The sequence below is a fragment of the Pollicipes pollicipes genome, unplaced genomic scaffold (assembly GCF_011947565.3).
Source record: "Pollicipes pollicipes isolate AB1234 unplaced genomic scaffold, Ppol_2.1 Scaffold_2555;HRSCAF=2994_pilon_pilon_pilon, whole genome shotgun sequence".
NCBI classification, from domain to species: Eukaryota; Metazoa; Arthropoda; class Thecostraca; order Pollicipedomorpha; family Pollicipedidae; genus Pollicipes; species Pollicipes pollicipes.
Window position 1 is genome coordinate 4246469 of NW_023596136.1, and position 21540 is coordinate 4268008.

Genomic DNA, 21540 nt, shown 5'->3' on the forward strand with positions numbered 1-21540 from the left:
ACTCGACGGCCGATTTACAGCGGCAGTAACGCCGCGCCGCGGCAATCGCAGCGTCGAAACTTTGCCGGAACATAAAGGGCGATTGGTCTATTTGGAGGCCCATTGTTGGACGGCGGCCGTGCCGATACGACGCCGGCCGCACGCCCCGCTCCGCTCCGATGCCGGCTCCGGCTCCACCATTAGCCATCAATATTAAATTTTCAATCCGATTTAGATTGGCGACCGCGGCGAGGCGCGCTGGTGAAAGGTGCGTGGTGCCGGTCCGGTGCGTCGAGCCGGTCCGGTCCGGTCCGGTCCGGTCCGGTCCGGTGCGTCGAGCCGGTCCGATCCGGTCCGGCCCGATTTGGCTCAGTCCGGTCTGGCCTGGTACGGTCAGGTCCGGCCCGGTCAGCAATCAGTTTTAGGCAGCACTGCCAGCAGTATGCATTACTCTTCAACTTCTGCTCAACTTTCTCACCTCTATTTCTCTCACCCCCCCCCCCCCTCTCTCTCTCTCTCCTCTCTCTTCTTCGCGCGCGCTGATCATTTCCCTAAACGTGTAGCCCACTTTATTGCCAATGTTTCTATTTTCGTTCCTTCCGTCACGAGTGCCACACCTGTGTTACCCACTTATGGCAAGGAGCTGTGAAAGACGCACCTGAGCTGGAGCTCACAATGGTCCGTGGCGTAGTGGCCAGAAGGCTGCTTTAGCATCCCACTGCAAAGCAGCGAGCTGAAGCGCGTCAGAATGTCGTGTACTGTGTTGACGTCAGTCCGAGTACGCGCGCCCTGCGACGTCGAGCCACTGCTGGCCAGGGACAAACTCAGATGGCAACACGGCTTCATTGGGCGCGACAGGAAACACGGTTAACCCGGTGTTTCGCAACTTCATATTCCTTGCAGGCTGCGTTTACATGGTTGACGCCTTGAGTCTCACGTCCCCCTGCCACACACATGCAGCCGGTGCAGTTCAGACCCTATCGGACGTTGGGGCCGGGAGGCAGGCCCCTCTCCCCTCCCAACCACTCGTACTGCCCCCCGTGGAGCAGGCTCCGAAGACCTCCCTCGAGGCCCAAGCTAGACAAAAACAGACTCGGAAGAGCGACACGTCTGTTCCGGACGAAAAACGAGTAAACAGGTCGACGGTGGAGCCGGCAGCGTCCGGCCGCCTGCGCTAATGGTGCTTCCCTGCAGCCGGCGGGCAACGCAGCATCGCGGCCAAATAAGCAGCCGAGCTTATTTATTTCAGCGCAGGGCGCAGCGAGCGCTCCTCATTAACCCGCCGCGCCGGCCATTTGCGTAATCGCCGCACGATTCCATATATCGGCGGCAGGCCCTCTCGGCAGCGCGCCGATATTGTGCTGTCGGCGAGGGGAACCGGCCACTCCATTCTCATTGTAAATAGATTCGTTTTGTGCCGCAGCCGCTGTCAGTAGCACGCACGGCGGCCTACGGCAGAGACGGGGGAGAGTGGGGGCGGGGGGGGGGCGCCGCGTCCGTCGCGTCGCCGCTCATCGTGTCACGCCCGGCGGTGCAGCGGCGCTGTCGTCATTATGGCGCACTGCGTCGCTCTATGTCGCCGGCGAATTATTTTAATAGTCGACGTCATTATGTCGTTTCAGCGGGCTGCTGGGGGCATAACAACGGCGCCGCACGGCCGGCGGGGCGGCGGCCGGCTGCGCGGCCGGTGGGCGCCGGGGACTGCACGGCACGGCCTGCACGGTTCTGTATGTGACGCGCCAGATGGGAGCGCTTTTTGTGCTAGCCGGCGGAGCACCGTCCTCCTCCGCTGCGCTCTGTTCCGGGCCGAGATAAGGTCGCCCGGTCGTGCCGTTTCCTGAAAACATCTGATAGGGCGATACTATCCTTAATGCCGCCGGTCACGTACCGCTCGACAGCGGCACAAAAACGTCGGCTAACGTCCGACTCACATGGGCCGCCGGCGGCTGTCACCGCCGCCGCAGCTGGCGGCTGCAGCTGACGGCAGCGGCTCGGCAGCCGCCCCCATCACCGCCGCCGCAACTGGCGGCTGTGGCTGACGGCAGCCGCTCGGCAGCCGTCTCCACCATCGCAGCTGACAGCTGCAGCTGATGGCAGCACCGACCAGCTGCACACAGAACACCTGGAGCAGCTTCGCCTGCGCTGGGTGCTCCGAATACGCGCAATGACAAGTGGGCTATGGAGTGAGTGCGGCAACGAATGGCTTGGAACGTTTACTGTCTGTAATGAACCGAAGTTAGCCCATACCAAAGCTCACGCAGGACCTCCAACGAAACTTGTAGAAAATGGCATGCTCGCTCTCAGGCGAGTCACGCATTCCGCTTGCGTTGCATGACGCGTGCTCTTCAGTCGCCTAGTTTTCGACAATGGGAACGAGTTCCAGCGTGGCACCGGTGTGCATGTGCGCGCACAGAGTTCTGCTACTTGCGTGTACGGTCATATGGAAGGGCGAATACGTACGTGCACAAGAGGTCAAATTTGAGAACCACCGACACGTGCGCGAACTGAACGAAAAGCTCGCCTAGGCGAAACTACACTACGGATGCACGCAGCACGGTGCACTGCGTCATCGGTTCGGCACGAGCAGCAGCTGAAAAGGTCTCCAGTCTGTTGCCGTGAGTGTGATCTATATACAGACCATAATGGCGGGGCCTGGGAGTCGGGCACGCATGCGCCGTCGCTCTGATGGGGGTGTTGTCGTGTAGCGGTGGCCGGGTGCGCCGTTTGAGGGTTCGGCATGGGTGCAGAAATTTCTCTGATGGTCGGTGGTTACGCTTTTACGGCGCGCCGCGACCCGACTGGCAGTCGTAATCACGGAATGACATTCTACCGCACAATTATGGCTAATAACTAATTCGACCGAGATCACACGAAACTACATAATCGCATCGGAAAACACGCCCGGAATAATAAGGGTAATTGTAAAAGCGGGGTGGGCGGCTCACTCGCATTATTGGCGTGCTGACGTCAGCCGGAATGCTACAGAAACAGCAGCACGGTGCCACGCTCGTCAGCTGCGGCTGCAGACGGATCGCTGTTGATCTGCCGGACGCCTCATACCTCACGCCTCATCGGCGGCAGGCGGCGTTCCCGTATCTCAGCCCGGCGCTCCCCGCGCCAGTTCACGTCGCGCCGGAGCCGCGCTGGAGGGGGAGACGGCTCCCCCGTCATCTGATGACGCACGTGGCGTCTGCCCGTCAGTCCGTCAAGCGGCCACTCCGGCCTATCGCGCCCGTCGAGCCCTCGGTAAAGGTTACGGTGCACTTTGTCGAGTGCTTGTTCAGAGGCGCCGGCCGTCCGGACGGCTGCAGCGGCTAGTGCTTGAGCCGGCTCCGGCCCAGCCGACGAAAACAGGCAGCCCAAGCTCGACGCCGGCGCCGCCTCGGCCTAGAGCGACGCACTCGACTCTGTTGGCTCTCCTCTCCTTTCTGCTGAGAGCTCCGCTGACAAGGGCCCCAGCTCGCCGATAAGAAGAGGCTCGCAAATACCGCCGGCGACGCGGAGGCCGGCAGGCTCACATAGCCGGCACGCATCGTCTGCATACAGCGGATCAAAAGTGGGACGGTGGTGCGGACGCCCGGTGCAACGAAGTGTGACGTCACCTGCCAGGGGCACTACAGAGACGTCCCCGGCCGAGGGCACCACAGTGACGTCCCGGCCGTGGGTACCACAGTGACGTCATCGGCGTTTGGCGTGCTGCCTGAAATCTCAAGGCAGTTGCCATTAAGGCTGTACGTTCGTTTTTATGTGTCGATTCGTGTTAAGCGGCGGAGCAAAGTCAGGACAGACTCAACAGCAGAACAAAAGCGTTTGCACAGTTAAAAGATGTCTGCAACATTCGCAGCATGCAGGTTTGTAGATTTACATTTCTTAATGTCAAAATTGACCAGACAGGCAGAAAAGAGCATCTTTTGGCAGTGATTTGGCTTTCAATTTGGTCGGACCGGTGAGTCTCGCCAATTTTGGCTGAAAAATATCCGATTGCCTATGCTAAACCTAGAACTTCAGATCAAAGCAAAATTCAGTGGGTGTTTTACATAGCTAACCTTTTGGCGCGCCAAGCCCCACTTAATCCAGGATAGCCAGCTTTGGCCCTTTATGTGTGGAAGCATCATGCGTGCATTTCGCCCACCTTGCAGGGGATTCAAACTTTTACGAGAGTTCCACGCTTAGCCTGGAGACAACAGCTCCTCTTAGTAGCGACCTATGCTCACGAAACATCGTCCAGCCCATAAACAGAACCCATCTGGACTGACTCATCTGTTCCTAGACCCCCTAGACTTCCTAGACCCCCTCGAGCAGGCTTAGATCGTCTACAGACGAAACCCCTACGGACCGGACCGAGGTTATCCACAGACCAGTCCCCAACGACAGGCTCAGGTCATCCACAAACGAGTCCCCACCAACAGGGTCAGGTCGTCTTGAGACGAATTTCGGACCCTCGTCACTTTTGAAACATCCCCGATGAGATTCTCCTACCCTGGGACAGATTAAGGTTGTCCATAAACTTATCTCCTAAATCTGAGTCAGGTTCAGCCATCCCAGACGGGTCTCCCTCAACCCAGAACTGGTTCGTCTCGCTCAGATGAGTCCTCCCAGCCCGAGGACGAGTTCAGGTTCGCCCCACTTGGGCCTGGGAAGCGCTCGTGGAGACGCGGGTGACCCGAGGGGCCGGCGGTGGTCGGTGAGGCGGCGCCGCGGCCGGGGCTGTGACCTGGCGCCAGGCCTGTGTGACCCGCCGGCAGCCGCGTGGCGCGCCACCTGATCAGATGTTCACAATGCGGCGGCGGCGGCGGCGGCGGCGGCGGCGGGCCCCGGACAATGCCCGGCCGGCCTGTAATGAGCGGGCCGGCGGCGGCCGTGGGTGCACGGCACGGCACGCCGCCGCGTGCCAGACGGCCGTTCTGGCCGCTCAGGCCTGTGCGCGCCGCCAGTTTCCGGGGGGCCGATGCACGCCCGGCGGCCGAGAACGTGCCGGCCGCCGCACGGAGTCGGTGGGGGAAGGGGGAGGGGGCAACTGCTCACGGCGACACGGCGCTGGACCCGCGGGTCTGGCCGTCTGCCGCGCTCCGGGCGCGCGACGCATGTCCTGCTTCCGGTGTTAGCAGCTGTCTGCAGAGCTTTGCCGTCGCCACCCACCGCTGCTCACTAGAGGTTCTCCTTCTTGGCGTTCACAAAATTGTGCCGTTCCGCGGCCAAAGTTGTAAAAATCCTCGGCTCATACTGGCTCTTACTTTGTATTGAGCTGCCAGCTAATGTTTGATTCGATATTAGTGCCACAGCATGAATGGTGATAAATCAACTGAAAGGCATGCTTCCTGTAAACATTTCGGTGTGCTTACGGGCCAGCATTTTGGTATGTACGCTGGCAAACAATCCGTTGCATGGTCACCCTATGTCAAAGCACGTTTGAGCAGGGGCTCGAGTTTATCACTGAAATAGAAAGAGCCGCAAAATACGCTATATTTAAGGCAAGCAAATTGAAGAAACGCAGTGCACCACGTCGCACATGACGTAACAGCTCTGTTTGTTGTTTGGCTTAGATGAACGATATGCATGCCGTTCCGCAGCCTTGTATGAGCAACAGCGACTGCAGGGTGCAGTGGCCATGTTACGGCTCGGGGTCATCGCGGAGCACAAATTGACGCCCCGCCCAATGTGGGAGCCGAAGATGCTAACTACATCCATGGATGTGATTTCTTACTGACATAGATTCGTGATACATTGTTCTATCAGCTCTCCGGATAATTGCTGCATTTGTAGTTTGTTCTGGGACTGCCTTCCTATCAGACCCTATCTTTTCATATTATTATGCTACATTTTGATCTTCATTTTAAAGACATAAATTTTCATATGATGTTCTTCACTCCTATTCTGTCTGCCCTGACATTGGCATGATTCACAGCGTACCACTATTTACATAATATGAGACATATAAAGGACAGGCTTATCAATCAGGTTTATCAATTAACCCGTGCAGTGCTACAGTCTTCAGTTTTTCAAAGCCTTATAGTTAAGCATGTACTGACATATGTACTAGCCACGAGATTGTATTTGTTCAACGCATGATGGAATGGTCTGCGTTTTTATTCAAACGGCTTGACTTCAGGTTTCTGTTTAGGAAAACTTTATGCTTTTTAGTCAAAGCATACACTTTGCTCTCTTGCAAACTGTCAGAGTTTTCAAACGCCCGCAAAGCACCGCAGCCTTGCCAGTGACCGATGGCCCGGTCTGCCGCCGCTGGGGAGCGCCGTTTTTGGGAACTGCGCTAGTCTCTCCTCGGACGCTGCTTTGTCTCACGTCGGATGCTGGCTTGTCTCCAGTCGGACACTGCTTTGTCTCACGTCGGATGTTGACTTGTCTCCGTCGGACGCTGGTTGTCTCTTGTCGAACGCTGCTTTGCCTCTCGTCGGACGCTGACTTCTCTCGTCAGACACTCCTTTGTCTCTCGCAGTGGTTTGTCTCTCCGTCGGACACCGCTTTGTCTGTCATCGGATACTGCTTTGTCTCTCGTCGGACGCGGCTTTTGTCTCTCGTCGGACGTCGGCTTGTCTCTCGTCGAAAGGCGCTTTGTCTCGCGTTGGACACTGCTCGCCTTTCGTCGGACACCGCCTTGTCGCTCGTCAGACGCTGCGCAGCATGACGAGCGGCAGCGGGAGTTGTGAGGCGGCGAAAGCCTGCCTTTACAGATGTTTAGTCCGCAGTTCTGTATGCGCATAGCGCCGCTGGACCCGAAGACCTTCTGGGGTTTGCAAGCGTCCGCTCCAACGTCGGCTTGGCGTTGCAGTGCAGCGCCACTGGTGGTGACCATTGTAGTAAGCTATTCATGCAGGCCGTCGGATCAGTCGGGCCCAGCTTGCTATTACTTACGTTCGTGTTTGTAATTCTGCTGTTATCTCGTGACTATTCACCGCGTCGGCTCATCAGCAAACGCCTCTGCTCGGTCCCGCCGTTATCAGCGGCGAGCCCAGTGTGCGTGACAAAACCGTTTTGTTTGCAGTCGGACCACCGCGGCCGGATCTTGCAATGTCAAACGGACTTATGCACACGTGTTTGAAACAAATGAAATTATGTTTGCCCAACGTCAGACAGGGTCGAGTCAAAAGCTGTATGCATGTGTGCAGAGAGTGAAATTGTGTTTGCTGCGGCCGCGGGCCCTCGACGCGTTTAGTGCTGCGGGGTTGGCGGGTCGGGGAATCAAGGATAGCAGCCCACCACCGAGGGCGCCGGTACATCCGACTTAATCACTGCGAACACACGGCGGAAGCGTGACCAGCATGCCGACACTGCTGCGCAGCAACAGCAAGAAGGTGCAGTGATTCGTGCGGACTGCGCCGTTCCGTCCAGGCCAGCTGGTGACGTCACTCCAGCTGGTGACGTCGCTCCAGGCGGGTGGCGCCGCTCCAGGCGGGTGGCGTCGCTCCAGGCGGGGCGGGTGGCGCCCCAGGAAGCCCGCTGCCTCCGCTGCGGGCGGCGTCATTGCGAGGCGAGAGCGACGCCGGCGGCTGGTGGCGCCGGCAGGCCCCGCAATCGGTTCGGGTCCCAGCGGCGGCCGTTTCGATATCGGCCGCGCCGCATCGTTACCGGCGGCGGCATTGTGGCGAGCAGCATGACGCCGGTGGTCCGCAGTGACGGTCGTCGCCGGTGCCGCGCGCCGGCTGACGGCCGTATGGATCACCGCAGTAATTGTGCGCGACGGCGGCAGATTGCTGCCCTCCCGCCCCGGCGCGGCAATCTCCACCTGGACGTCGCCCCCCCCCCCCCTCTCTCGCCCCGCTCCGTCCCCGTCCGTCCAGCAGACCAGTATCATGGTTATTTTCCGGACAAAGCCGGCGGGACGCCCGCTCTGGCCGGGTGGGCCGCGTCATTTAATACCCCGCTGGGCGGCCGATCCGAAAAACCAATATAGGCCGGCCGGCGGCGGGAAGCCCTGGGTAAGCCGTGCCGGCGCCCAGCCGGCTCCAGTGAAGCCTCGCCGGTGCAGTGACGCTGTTCTCGGCGGAGCTGGGCGAGCTGCACGGCCGAGCACGGCTCGCGCCACTGCTGCTGTGTGATGGAGCGCAGCTGAGCTCGGCTCGCGCCGCTGCTGCTGTGTGGTGGAGCACAGCTGAGCTTGGCTCGCGCCGCCGCTGCTGTGTGATGGAGCACGGCCGAGCACGGCTGGCGCCGCCGCCGCTGTGTGGTGGAGCACAGCTGAGCTCGGCTCGCGCCGCTGCTGCTGTGTGGTGGGGGGCAAATTTGCACAGTCAGATCAGTTTTGCTGAAAAGGAAGACGGTAATTGACAGACGGGAACGGCAAGAGGAGGGAATGGTTTCATACTTAGTGCTTGTGTCGCTTTTTCTGCCATCTGTTAGAAATTTTCTGGTGTGCTATTCCGTTTCACTCTTCTATGCCCTGCTACCTATTTTTACTCTATTTCATGGTCAGCATGTTCCTAAGGTTCTCCAGATGACACCATTTTTTCCCGCGTATTTACACTCTGATTCTTGCCGTGGAACATGCAAGTAATCAGCGTCATTACTAGGCAACTTTTCTGCGGGCAGTTTTCTTCGCTGAGCAGATGGTGCTGGTAATATCCTGTCGGATATCAGAGGGCACCAATCTCCAATATTGCTACAGCTGGGGACAGCAAGGGCCACGCTCGCCTGACATCTCCGGCGCCGGGCTTACAAGTGTCCTTGATGTGACCGCATTCACAAATCGCAGGTGACAGGCGACAGGCGGCGCTGCCACCGACCAGTGGCGTGGAACCTGCCATTCCAAGCGTTTGTTGGAAACTGACGCTGGAAGCTGACGTGTTCATGATGTCAAAACATGATGCAGCGTGTTCTTGATCCGCTGACTTGCTCTGGCCGCACAGCTTGGAGGTCTGTGGTCGCGGGTAGAAGAGACGACGCCCCGCGGCGCCCCGCTGCTCCCTCTTTGTCGGCGGCGGCCCCCAGGCGCAGTGGCCGCTCTGTGTTAGATGACCTTCGCCCCCGCGGCTCAGCCCGACCTGACATGCCGTCGACTTGTTGCACTTCTTTGTGACTGAACGCAGATCCGCTCCTAGCTGGCAGCGCCTGCAGCAGTCGGAGGCTCTCCAGCACAACTACACAATAACTCACAAAATGTATTTGGAAGACATTGCCACCCGCACCACTCGCAAGACACCCCGCGCCCAACCATGTCTTCAAGCACGGGGAGACAGGGACAACAGAGAGAAACTACGACACAACAGGGAGAATCTACATCTACAGCATCTACCTCTACAACAGGGAGAAATTAATCCTCCGACATCATTCCAAAGTAGTTCCATGAGATCCCGCAAGATCACCACGCCTAGCACCAGGCGTCAGACGCGAAGCTCGAAGCCACGGCTGGAAGCTACTGACGGTACAAACGGCATCTTGAAGGACCGCGTTTACAGCATGTGCAAGGCAAGAGTACGCTTTCCGGCAGACAGGATCCAGCAAACACGGCAGTTAACCGTGTACAACAGCGCAGAAAGCAGTGATGCCAGCCTGAACGCGTCCTCACCCCTCTTCCGAATGTGGGGACAAGGAGGCATCGGGGGGGGGGGGGGGCAATGGCAGGCCTGCATGACGGCCCAGTTGAGGTCCTGCCGCTGGTAACGCACAAGCGCCGCTCGGGCCGTCGTGTGTCGCCCATGATCATGATCATGATCTCGTGCCACCAACATCAGCCCCCGCCCGCTCCACTGCCCCGGCCCGCCACTTAAGCTATTTACCTAATGAGTGGCCATGCATCGGCTGCAATTACCAACGGCGGGCGCTGCAGGTCACGTGACGTGTTCAGAAGCCGGCCGACGCGCGCTGCCGCTGCTGATAACGGAGCCGAGCTGACCATCGAGCTCAGCTGGCCGCTGTGCAGAACTGATGAAGCCCTGGACTGGAGGCACCGCCGGAAATAGAGCCTACCGGACCGGGCGGCTATGCCCCCCCCCCCCCCCCCTCCTCCCCCCCCCCCTTCCACCAGTATCAGTACCTGACAGCGTCAGTGCGTATGTCGGACAGCGCCAGTGTCGGTGTCGGACAGTGCCAGAGTCTGACAGGGCCATTGTCGGTGTCGGACAGCGCCAGTGTCGGTGTCCGACAGTGCCTGTGTCAGTGGCGGACAGCGCCGGTGCCGGTGTCGGAAAGCGTCAGTGCTGGACAGAGCCATTGTCGGCGTCAGACAGTTCCAGTGTCGGTGTCAGTCCGCTCCAGCACGGCCCGTCTGCCCAGCGGCCCGGCCTCTGCCCCCACAGTCGGCGGGCCGCCATTTACCACCAGCGTGGCAGCCGTGTCCCTTCAATTACCTCCCGCTGGCCGAAATGGGAGAGCCCGCTCAGCGCCTCGCACCGGACTGCAGACCGGCGGGCGCAGCTCAGCCGAGCCTGGGGGCTCCTCAGCTCTGCCTCCATTCCCCCAATCAGCTGAGGTGGACCGCAAGGCAGGTGTGAGGTGGGCCGCAGGTCAGTGGAGACAGAGTTCAAGTGGAGCACTGTCCAACTGGATCACAGGCCGGGGTGTCAGGATCAGACTGATCCGAGGTGAAGGAAACCACAGGTCGAATGGATCACACGTCAGATTCATATCGGTCAGGTGTTGACCTTCGGTCAGATGGACAGCGGCCAGGCGGCGCCCCAGTCAGAGAGGCGTGCGGCGACGGCAACCACCCGTCCACACACCCGGCGCAGAGCCCGCCCCACCGGCGACGACGGCAACCACCCGTCCACACACCCGGCGCAGAGCCCGCCCACCGGCGACAACGGTCACAACCCCATCCACACACCCGGCACAGAGCCCGTCCACCGGCGACGACGGCAACCACCCGTCCACACACCCGGCGCAGAGTCCGCCCATCGGCGGAGACAGGCTCAGTACCGTACCAATCTTAATTTAGAATAACTGCTTTGGAATGACGAGCTGCTGTTTTTCAAGGAAATGACAGGAAAGGTGATTGGACCAAAGTTTGGAAAAACTGAAACAAATTAATTTTTCAAAGAACGATCTGGGAAATAGCCGACCCACTGAACATGACCTGAGAGGTGGCAGACCCACTGAACATGACATGAGAGATGGCAGACCCATGGCGCATGACCTAACAGATGGCAGACCCACCGAACATGACCTGACAGGTACCAGACCCACTGAACACGACTTGACAGATGGCAGACCCACTGAACATGACCTGACAGATGGCAGACCCACTTAACATGACCTGAGAGATAGCAGACCCACTGAACATGACCTTAGAGATGGCAGACCCACTGAACATGACCTGAGAGATGGCAGGCCCACTGAACATGACCTGAGAGATGGCAGGCTCACTGAACATGACCTGACAGATGGCAGACCCAGTGAACATGACCTGACAGATGGCAGACCCACTAAGCACGACGCAGGGCGTGACGCTGTCTGCCAAACGTGAAGTCATTTCCCTGACTCGTCATGTGGACTCTGTCGGCAGAACATGAGCTCATCCGCGCATTTGGCTCGTGTTTCACCGGCTGCTGGACATAACAAAATTCGCTGACTGCGCCCGTGTGGCGTTGCCTGGCCAGGCGCGACACGACTCCACCTGCTACGACTGTTCTAATTCGAGTGCCGCCAGACCCGATGGCGGTTTACCGAGATGGGTGAGGGCGCCGGCCAGCGGGGTGGGCGGCGTGGCCGGCTTTCCGCCGAGCCGGCGCCAGCTGAAATGACCGGCTAGTCACGGCCAGGCGCCGGGTCATCTCGACTAACCGGCGCAGCGCCGCCCCGCCGTGCCGGACAGACCCCACCGTGCTGGCCAGACCCCGCCGCGCCGGCCAGACCCCGCCGTGCCGGACAGACCCCGCCGCTCCGACCAGATCCCGCCGTGCTGGCCAGACCTCGCCGCACCGGCCAGACCTCGCCGCGCCGGCCAGACCTCGCCGCGCCCGCCGCGTCGGGCAGGCTCCCGCCGCGCCGACCAGGTTCCGCCGCGCCGACCAGACCCCGCCGCGCCGGCCAGGTTCCGCCGCGCCGTTCCGCGTGCGTTCCGAGCGATGCCCGGCGCTGAAGGGCCCCGAATAACCCCGGTCAAGGCTGCCTACCTGTCGGCCGACTGTTCTCCTCCCTCGACGGGCTTTAACTCAAATCATTTGTCCTTGATAAAGAACTGCGATCAGCTGACTTCACAGTCCGGTGCAAGACAGATCAGGTGAGCTTAGGCTGACGTCGGTAAAACCTAGACTATACAAAGGGAACATTGATGCAAACACGTTTACTTAAACAAATGCTGCTCACACAGTGCACATCCAACACCGGAAACATGGATGAAAACCCAGTTGCATTGCCTACAACATTCCGAACCCTGCGCCCTGACGATGTCATGAGGTACGACGACACGCGGGTCCGGCCGGCGTCACGGCAGTATGGCCGGCGCCCCAAATTCCCGGCATTAGCGTCGCCTCACCAGTGCAGCAAGGCATGGCCGATCGGATACCGTGGCGGTGAGCCGACCGCCGCCGCCACATTAGTGGTGGTAATGAGCCAGAGGCCGGGCCGCAGTCGGCCCCGGGCGGGCTGGACGGGGCGCCGCCCGTCCCCAGCGCCGCTGGCGGCTTCCCGCCCCCAGGCGGTCTGGGCGGGGGCGCCGCCCGTCCCCGCGCCGACGGCGGCTGCCCGCCCAAAGGCGGTCTGGACGGGGCGCCGCCCGTCCCCACGCGACGCCGGCCGCTGCCCGCCCACAGGCGGTCTGGACGGGGCGCCGCCCGTCCCTGGCGCCGCCGGCCGCTGTCCGCCTCCAGGCGGTCTGGACCGGGCGTCGCCCTTCCCTGCGCCGCCGGCCGCTGTCCGCCTCCAGGCGGTCTGGACGGGGCGCCGCCCGTCCCTGCGCCGCCGGCCGCTGCCCGCCCCCAGGCTGGCTGGACAGGGCGCCGCCCGTCCCCGCGCCGCCGGCGTCTGCTCGCCCCCAGGCGGTCTGGACGGGGCGCCGCCCGTCCCATGTGCCGCCGGCGTCTGCTCGCCCTCAGGCGGTCTGGACAGGGCGTCGCCCGCCCCCGTGCCGCCGGGCGGTCTAGACGCGGCGCCGCCCGTCCCCCGCGCCGCCGGGCCGCTGCCCGCCCGCTCAGCGTGGCCTCTGTAATTACCGCTCAACGCGGGCCCGCTTATTTTGTGCGCGGCGTCGGCGCCGTATACGCCAGCCGTCTCGCTGGAAAAGTTACATTATCCGCGGAATGTTGGCACGCTGTAATTTGGCGCTTATTGATTCAAAAATTGGCTTCGTTACCACTCGTAGCCGAGGAATGGGAGCGGCCGGTTTCTTTTCGGCGGGTTGCGCGTGGCTCTGGGATTGGAAGGAGCGGCTTCAGAGCCGGCCAGGGGCTCCGACGGTTGGGGAAGCCACAGGCGTGTGAAGCGTGGCCGTGAGACCGAGCCCACTTCACGATCCAGGATACAGCCGCCAGCGGGGGGCGGCTCAGAGACGTCTGGTGGTGATGTGACTCGACTCGCCGCCTGCTGAGCCCGGCAGCCCTAGCGTGAGGGACGCAGGCCGGCGCTGGCACCTCCAGCGAACGGCTGCGGCTGGGCAAGACCGACCCGCCGCGCGCTGCCGTCTCTTCGGTCGGCGCCGGGTCTGCGCTGTCTCGACGGGTGTGTAGCGTTCTGCGGGCGCCTCACCCTCGCGCGGTGCGCCCAGGGAGAGGGCAGTGCGCGCCGCCTCTAGGCAGCACGCCGCCAGCGCTGCTGCCGGCCTGGTGCGGCGGAAACAGACCCGCACGTGAGTCGCCAACGCACAGAGAGGTGTCAGGCGGACGCTACCGCACGGAGCGCCACTATGCTCCTTGGACGGAGACAACAACAAGTCAAAGCCTGGTGCCGGCTGCTGGGCTCGTGATAGGAATTATTGCTGGGGAAATCGATATAATCACGGAGCTGACCTGTTTAGAACGCCCACGGCTGGCTAACAACGCGCTCGTCGTGGTGACGACATGGTAATTCGTGCCGTGACTGTAATCCGTACTGAACGAACCAGACTAAAGTGCAGATAGCGCGGCAAACCAAAACTTCCCTGAGCTGAGTGTTGCTCCTGGGAATGTGTCAGCGCTGGTGAGATCAAATGCCTTCCCTTATACGTAATGAGTACTCGCTGAATACGCGTGAACCAAATGTCTGGAAATGTGGATTGCACTTGGATTGATGAGCAAGGTCCACGTTGCCAACACTCTGTTCTCTCTCCCAATTGCAAGTGCGGTCTCTGCTGTGGGAGCTATGACGTCCAGGTGGCTTATTCGGGTGCCCGAGGTTGCGAAGGTTAGTCCGTCATTCAGTATTTCTTCTACCTGGAGTGGAAGCTGCTAAACACTCAGGTTTACCTACCATCGCCCCCAGCTTACCACTCAGGTGTACCACCGTCAGCCGTACGGTCACCGGCCGAAACGCTGTGTACATACCAACACACCAGATGAGGACGACAGTCCGAACAGTTGTGGCATCGGGCCTTACGACGCACTCAGCTACTGAGGCGTCGCCTGCCTCTCATCCTGGCAGGAATGGCGGGCCGGGGTATCGAACCCCGCACCTCTGGTCTCCCCGAACAGCTGTTCCATCCGTGAAAATATTAGGTGAGTGGGCGTCTAAACGCAGCTTGCGACCGAATCTAGAAAAGAGCTGTTGGCTTGGAACTAATCATATCATGTTTAGAAGAGTTGGAACGTTGCTTTTCTTGGATGTTGCCCATTTTGTATTGATTTTAGCCGATTCCACTTACGATGCAGTCCCTTCAGTCGTAAACCAAAGTCAGATTAGGAATAAACGCAAACAAAATTACCTGAATCGGGAGGTGGCTTGAATCTCCTCCCAAAAAGTTCGTTTCACCCATCTTGTAATTCGGCACGCAAGGGTTTTGAATCAGAATCTATTTTAACCACGTCAAGGCGAACCTAGCACATGTCTGCGTAGCCCTACAGTCCTGTTTGAGTCAAGAGTCAATGGTGATTCAGTTGACCCAATTTAGACCCTGCAGCAGCGCACAAATAAAAAACAGTCAGTTCGAATCTGGTTCAAAGGTTTGTTTGTTCCCGGAACATATCTCGATAACACCCACGGGTATGCACCAGCTTGCGCAGTATATTGCGTCATACAACAGATCATCACTGCTCTTGCACGCCCAGACCCACGCTCCTTTGACCGAGTCTTGGTAGAGCGGCGTAGAGGCAGAAAATGAGATCTGCGGTGCAGCAGATCCCATTCTATCCAATTCGATGCCATTCGACTACCCGGACAGTTTCAGTCGGGACTTTGTTCACTTTCCCCTGAGCCTCAGTTCGATTTAGGCTGCCGTTCTGCGAGAGCCAGCATTGCGTGTCAGCCCGCAGAAAAATAGACAGTATCAGAGGGCGGCAGACAGGATGGGCTCCTGACTCCTGTCCTTCTGCTGAGGACAGTACGAACAGCGTTCGTCAGAGGGCGCCGCAGCGCGGATGCCAGCTGGGAGACTGACCATCGGGGGGGCTGCTTCCGCCGTTAGGTTGTAGCTGCAGACGCGGTGTTATGCATGCCCCGCCTCGACCTCGCCCGGGCAGCTCCCGGGGCCGGCACGCCGAGAACGGCCGAGTCTGGCAGCGACAGTGCTGGGCATGCCGGCCGACTGTGACGGCGACAGTGCGGGCCAGGTCGGCCGAGTCTGGCGGCGACAGTGCTGGGCATGCCGGCCGACTGTGGCGGCGACAGTGTAAGCCAGGTCGGCCGAGTCTGGCGGCGACAGTAGGGCTAGGCCGGCCGACTGTGGCGGCGACAGTGTGGGCCAGGTTGGCCGAGTCTGGCGGCGACAGTGTGGGCCAGGTAGGCCGAGTCTGGCGGCGACTGTGCGGGCTAGGTCGGCCGACTCTGGCGGCGACTGTGCGGGACAGGCCGGGCGGCTGTGGTGGCGACAGTGCGGACCAGGTCGGCCGAGTCTTGCGACGACTGTGCGGGGCAGGTCGACCGACTCTGGCGGCGACAGTGCGGGCCAGGCCGGGCGGCTGTGGCGACGACAGTGCGGGGCAGGCCGGCCGCTGTCACCGCCGCCGTCACGCACACGTCACGCCCCGCTAGCGGTGACGGCACCGCAGTAGTGACGCCGGACGTCAGCCTGCCGTCCGGCTCACCGACTGGAGTTGAGCGGCGGCCCAGCCGAGGCTGTGAGAGTGGCGTGGCGAGCCCGGACACCCTTCAATCGGAGCAGCGTGATGCCTCCGGTCGCTCCCCAGGCCGCCTGTCGTGCCAAGCCTTTAGTGAGAGCTGGATCAGCTGCCTTGTCTTAACTGGTTGCCGGTCAGCGTCAGGAAGAATGGCCAGCCTCAGTATGGAACACGATTCAACTTGGACAAGGGCACAGTGTCAGATTGCATGCACTCAGTTGGTTTTGCCTTTCAGGGTCGCTATCCGAATTTTTCTCCTTTTCATGGCTTTGTAGCAGTCAGTAACTGCCCTAGCCCCACGGTTAAGATCTCGCTAGTCCTCAGCTAGATCCAACTGTCGCCTGATGATATCAACTGGCTGGCCCCAATGTTATGCTGATGTTTACTCAGATCAGCAGCAACACCAACAACTTATCCGACTATAGGTGCAGTTAAGATGTTAACAGCGGCTGTAAGCATGTCAGGCAACAGCGCTACATTGCACCTTCAGATATATAGACAAAAAGCTGCTATCTTCAAGTACATAATCACGAGTATTTAGAACAGGGAGCGTCTGACGCTGAAACCAGTCATCATTCGCCATCTGTAGGCGCTTGTACCTTACAATGGTCGGAAAACCCTGATAGTTCAGTACCGCTTAGATGTGAAAATGTTCACAATTTTTATGTTTGATATAATATTGCTAACTAAAGTAGCAATCAAAATAAACTCCTAAAGGCTATGCTCATTCCAGTCATACACATGTGTGTCAGTATATATATATATATATATATATATATATATATCTATATCTATATATATATATATATATATATATATATATATCAACTATATATATATATATATATCAAAACAAAGCAAACAAATGTGTGTTAAGCCGTTCATATGCATGAGGAGCCACCATTAAGGCGGAGAGCGCAGAAACACTAAGTATTTTGCGTGTCGCGGATGAACACTGTTGCCTGTTGATGACGAGCATATGTAATATAGCAATGCTTATGTCTGTATTGTGATATGTATGTAGTACGTTTGCGCTATACCGGTATTACAAAAACTGATGTATGCAGGGATGAGATCCACATTACAACAGTCTTGAGAGAACTTGGAGTTTACAAACATTGCAATTATATCGACGTTGTTTAAAGCGTCGTCCTAAAAAATGTGCATTAAAGGATGAACCCCGAAAACTATAACTATGACGATGCCATGTAATATGACACTCTATATCTTCCTGGTGTAAGTCACTCTTTGTATCATGAGCTTTGGTTGCAAGTTTAAACAAACATCGAAAAGAAGCGAACACAGTAATCAGATTTTCAAGAAAATAGCCGAAAAGATCTTAAATGCTGAGCCCACTGTGATTTTGAACAACACATGGGTGTAGCATAGTTGCTAATGTCATACTCTGAATTGGGATCGCAAGAGCGTGGAGGGGGGGGGGGGGGACAGAGCACACGTCGCTTGCTGTCGCCTGCGCAGGCCCACCCGGCCGGCGGCACGGCCAACGGCGTCAAAGCAAAGACAGCGCAATGCCGGCTGGAGGACCACTTGGTGCGAGGCTGTCGCTCAGGTGCACAGACGTGTGGCAACAGCGTCATCTGTAGGGCACGCGGCGGCGCGGCCCTACCAGGCGCACCTCCCTGCGCTCCATTCACCATTCGCCAGTCCCCATTGTCTGTTCCGTTAGCCTGCTGACGAACACTCGCCCGGCCGAACTTACCATGACAAAGACCCTCTGTTGTATACGCCGCAGGCTCCGAAGGCGTCACGTGAGACGAACGCGTGCCTCGCGCGGGTGCCAGCGCAGGCGACGCCCCGAACACGTGTCAGTACAGGCCGCCGGCGGTCCCCGTAAGACACGCCGGTACAGGCCGCCGGTGGTCCCCGTGAGACAGACTGGTACAGGCCGCCGGCGGTCCCCGTAAGACACGCCGGTGCAGGCCGCCGGTGGTCCCCTTAAGACACGCTGGTACAGGCCGCCGGCGGTCCCCGTGAGACAGACTGGTACAGGCGCCCGGTGGTCCCCGTGAGACAGACTGGTACAGGCCGCCGGCGGTCCCCGTAAGACACGCCGTTACAGGCCGCCGGTGGTCCCCTTAAGACACGCTGGTACAAGGCCGCCGGGCGGTCCCCGTAAGACACGATGGCATAGACCGCGGCGGTCCCCGTAAGACACGCCAGTACAGGCCGCCAGCGGTCCCCGTAAGACACCGCTGGTACAGGTTCTCTGGCCGGTCCCCGTAAGACACGCCGGTACAGGTCTCTGGCGGTCCCCGTAAGACACGCCGGTTCAGGTCCCTGGCGGTCCCCGTAAGACACGTCGGCACAGGCCTTTGGTGCGTCTCTGGGGTGTGGCATGTGTTGAGTGATGAACAAAGCTGGCATGCTCCCGCCCGCGCACCTGGTGACGGCGGCCGAGGAACGTCTCGCCTGGGGGGAGCCGCCGTAGTGGTAGTTCACAACTGGCTCCAATTTTAGAAGCAGGCTCGCTCTGGCTCTCCCAGCCCTGTCCCGCTCTGGCTCCCCAGCTTGTCCCGTATCGCCTGCCGTCTGATGACGCCGGTTGTCAGACTGCTGCCAGGTCCAGGCTGTTCCGGTGCGCTGGTTATCCCGACTGGCTTAGCTTGCTTGCGCTCGTCATTCGCGGCACTGGAACGAGCCGCAGATCCCAGGATCCTAGCACACGATGGCCTCAGCAGCAGTGGAGTAGACTGCCGTCTCTTCATGCTGCGGCAGTTAAAACTGCAAGTCACAAGAGCACACGAGATAGGTAGTTTTCTTTTACGTGAGGTGGGTAGACTCTTTACACAGTTCTCTACTCCTCTCTGCGGTTCGCTGAGTTCGGTATATTGAGCTTACAGTGTCTGTAAGCTGCTTGCTATGCCAGAGCGGGCATGCTCGGTAACCTGGACGCACGTGCGTAATCTCGGACCTTGGAGCGCGCTGTCCGAGGTCATCATCAGAGGGCGCGTGCCAAAGCTGTCGTGGGAAGCGGACGGCTCATCGAGAAACACTGCTGACGCCGCCCGGGCACGTCCGTCCGAGTGGCATGTGGCTCAGCTGTTGCCTGTTATTCCGTATGTAGCCGTGCAGCAGCCGGACTTGCGCTTGCGGCTGGCACCAGTCACTTGCCCTTTTTAATCACAGCACGCCATCTTGGCCACTGCTCCGCCGTGGTTCTGTTGCTCCAATCTACCCAGTAAGCCATTTGGCCGCTATTCCGCCGTGGTTATGTACTCCCTTCTACTCAATAAGCCATTTTGGTCACTATTCCGACGTGGTTCTGTTACTGCTCTTCTACTTAATAAGCCATTCTGCTTGCTGCTCCGCCGTGGTTCTGTTTCTCCCCTTCTACCCAGTACCGCCGTTCCAACGTCTAATCCCTCACAGATGTCGAAAATGAAAATATTTGAAGGTTTTGTGTCCTTGTTTTCGATTCAGGGCACTGCCAACGTGGCGCTTGTTGCGTGCAACTTGAATTTGCCACCCCAAAATATGCCGATTAAGGTCATTGCATCATATTGCCCACAGCCTTGGTGTCAGACATGGTTTTGGCAGGCCGCGCAGTGCGCGGACACATCCGCTCCAGACCAGGCTGACCCTCTTTGGCCAGATGCCAGCGGACAGTGCCCTTGCCCTGCCACACGAAGCGAATTCAAAATTGCCTGCGGATGATCTTAATATATTTTTCAGCTTTTTTCAAACAGCGAACCACAGTTTTTACAGTAAACTGCGTCGAAAACATGGCAGGGACATAGCCTATTTTGGGGAGTTCATGCACCCTATTCGTTTGAGATATGATGAAACGCCCGCGAGACGCCAAAAACAAAACAGGGAATGCCCATTTCGGTGGCCATGTTTGGCAAAACACGCTCATGCTGAAATCCGGGGAGGTATGGACCCTATGCCCCGCTTAGAGCTCAAAGTCATCTATAGGACACAGGACCACCCGGACAGGAAAATAAGCGGGTCTATTCTTATAAAAAGTCGGCGACCTAGCCTTACCGTACAGGGTTCATCATGGCTGGTTGGGCGAACGTGATATGTGCCTTTATGTGCGATGTGTGCTAGCTTCAAATCGGTTACATGTGTGGGTGATGCCTGACGCGTGATGTGCGATGGCTGTTTAATTGAAATAGCTGGCATGTATAATCAATGCGCGATGTGGGATGCCTGTTCAACCCAACTCGCTTGCATGTTTGAATGGAGCGTGATGCGTGGCGTCTGTTTCACCTGGAGTTATTTGCATATCCGCGTATTTTTCGCGCATTCTAAATCTTAGATATACACTGTATCGTAGTAATAGCTGGCATTTGGTTCTTGTTTAATCCCCTGTATGTTGACGTCCTGTAAAAACTATCACTCACTGTTTTAAAAACAAAGAACCTGAAAAATAAAAAAGATCATCAGCAGGCAATCTGGAATTTACTTCTGCTATTCTTTTTGATAAGGGCCTGGTGCCGGAACATCAACGCATCTTCTATATCTCCATTTTCCTGTTTTTTTTCTCCGAGGAAAATGCTGTTACTACTATCTTATCTATGTGTATAATGTTCTTTGCTCGTTCACTTGAAAACTTCCGTAGTTTTAATCCATCGATACCAAAGTTAATTCATCTATCAATCACCCAAATTACTTTTGCTCCTAGTGATACTCAAGTTTTCTCCCGCATGACACTTCGTGTTCTGCTATTGTGAGCGATGAGTCGCCAACAGATACATCAATAATAAAAATAGAAATATTCAGGGGTGACTACGTGGGACGTGGGGGTACGCGCCCCGCAAAACTTTCAGAACGCGTGCCTGAGAGTGACCTGAAATTGGCGAACGCATCCACTCTCGTTCTAGTAAAAGCGAGCAAAAGTGCAGATTATCTCACGAAATTCAAAACGTTCTTAACACAACTGTTATAGCGAAGTGGAAATAGAAAACCGGGCACCAAACAGCAGACCAAAGCACACTGCGCACGACCTCTCTTAATAGGAAGCCTCGAACCCTGTAAAGGCCAGGGCATGTGCTGACCACTCAGACTGCTTGACAGCGAGTAGCGACTCCATGACAGAATTAACTCAAAATCTTGCAAAAAAGCAGTTGGAAAAGTTTCTTCAAGTTGATACGTGCCCCAGACACAAAAATAGATGGCTTTGATCGTGCTTTCAGAATATTCTTATAAAAATGAAAAGAAAGTTAGTCTTGGATAATGCAGGTAGCTAAGATTTTAAAAGGCTCACAGTTTGTTTGACTGATCTTTTTAGCTAATTCTCAAATGTCATTTCGTTCCTATCGTGAGGCTAGGCAAACACAACGTATTTCAGCCAAATGCGAATCTAACATCCTTTTTACAATCGGGGAAGCGGCAAAAAACAACACTCATTTGTTTTGTTTTCAAGTACACCCCCAGACAGGCAAAAATGAAACGTCAAATC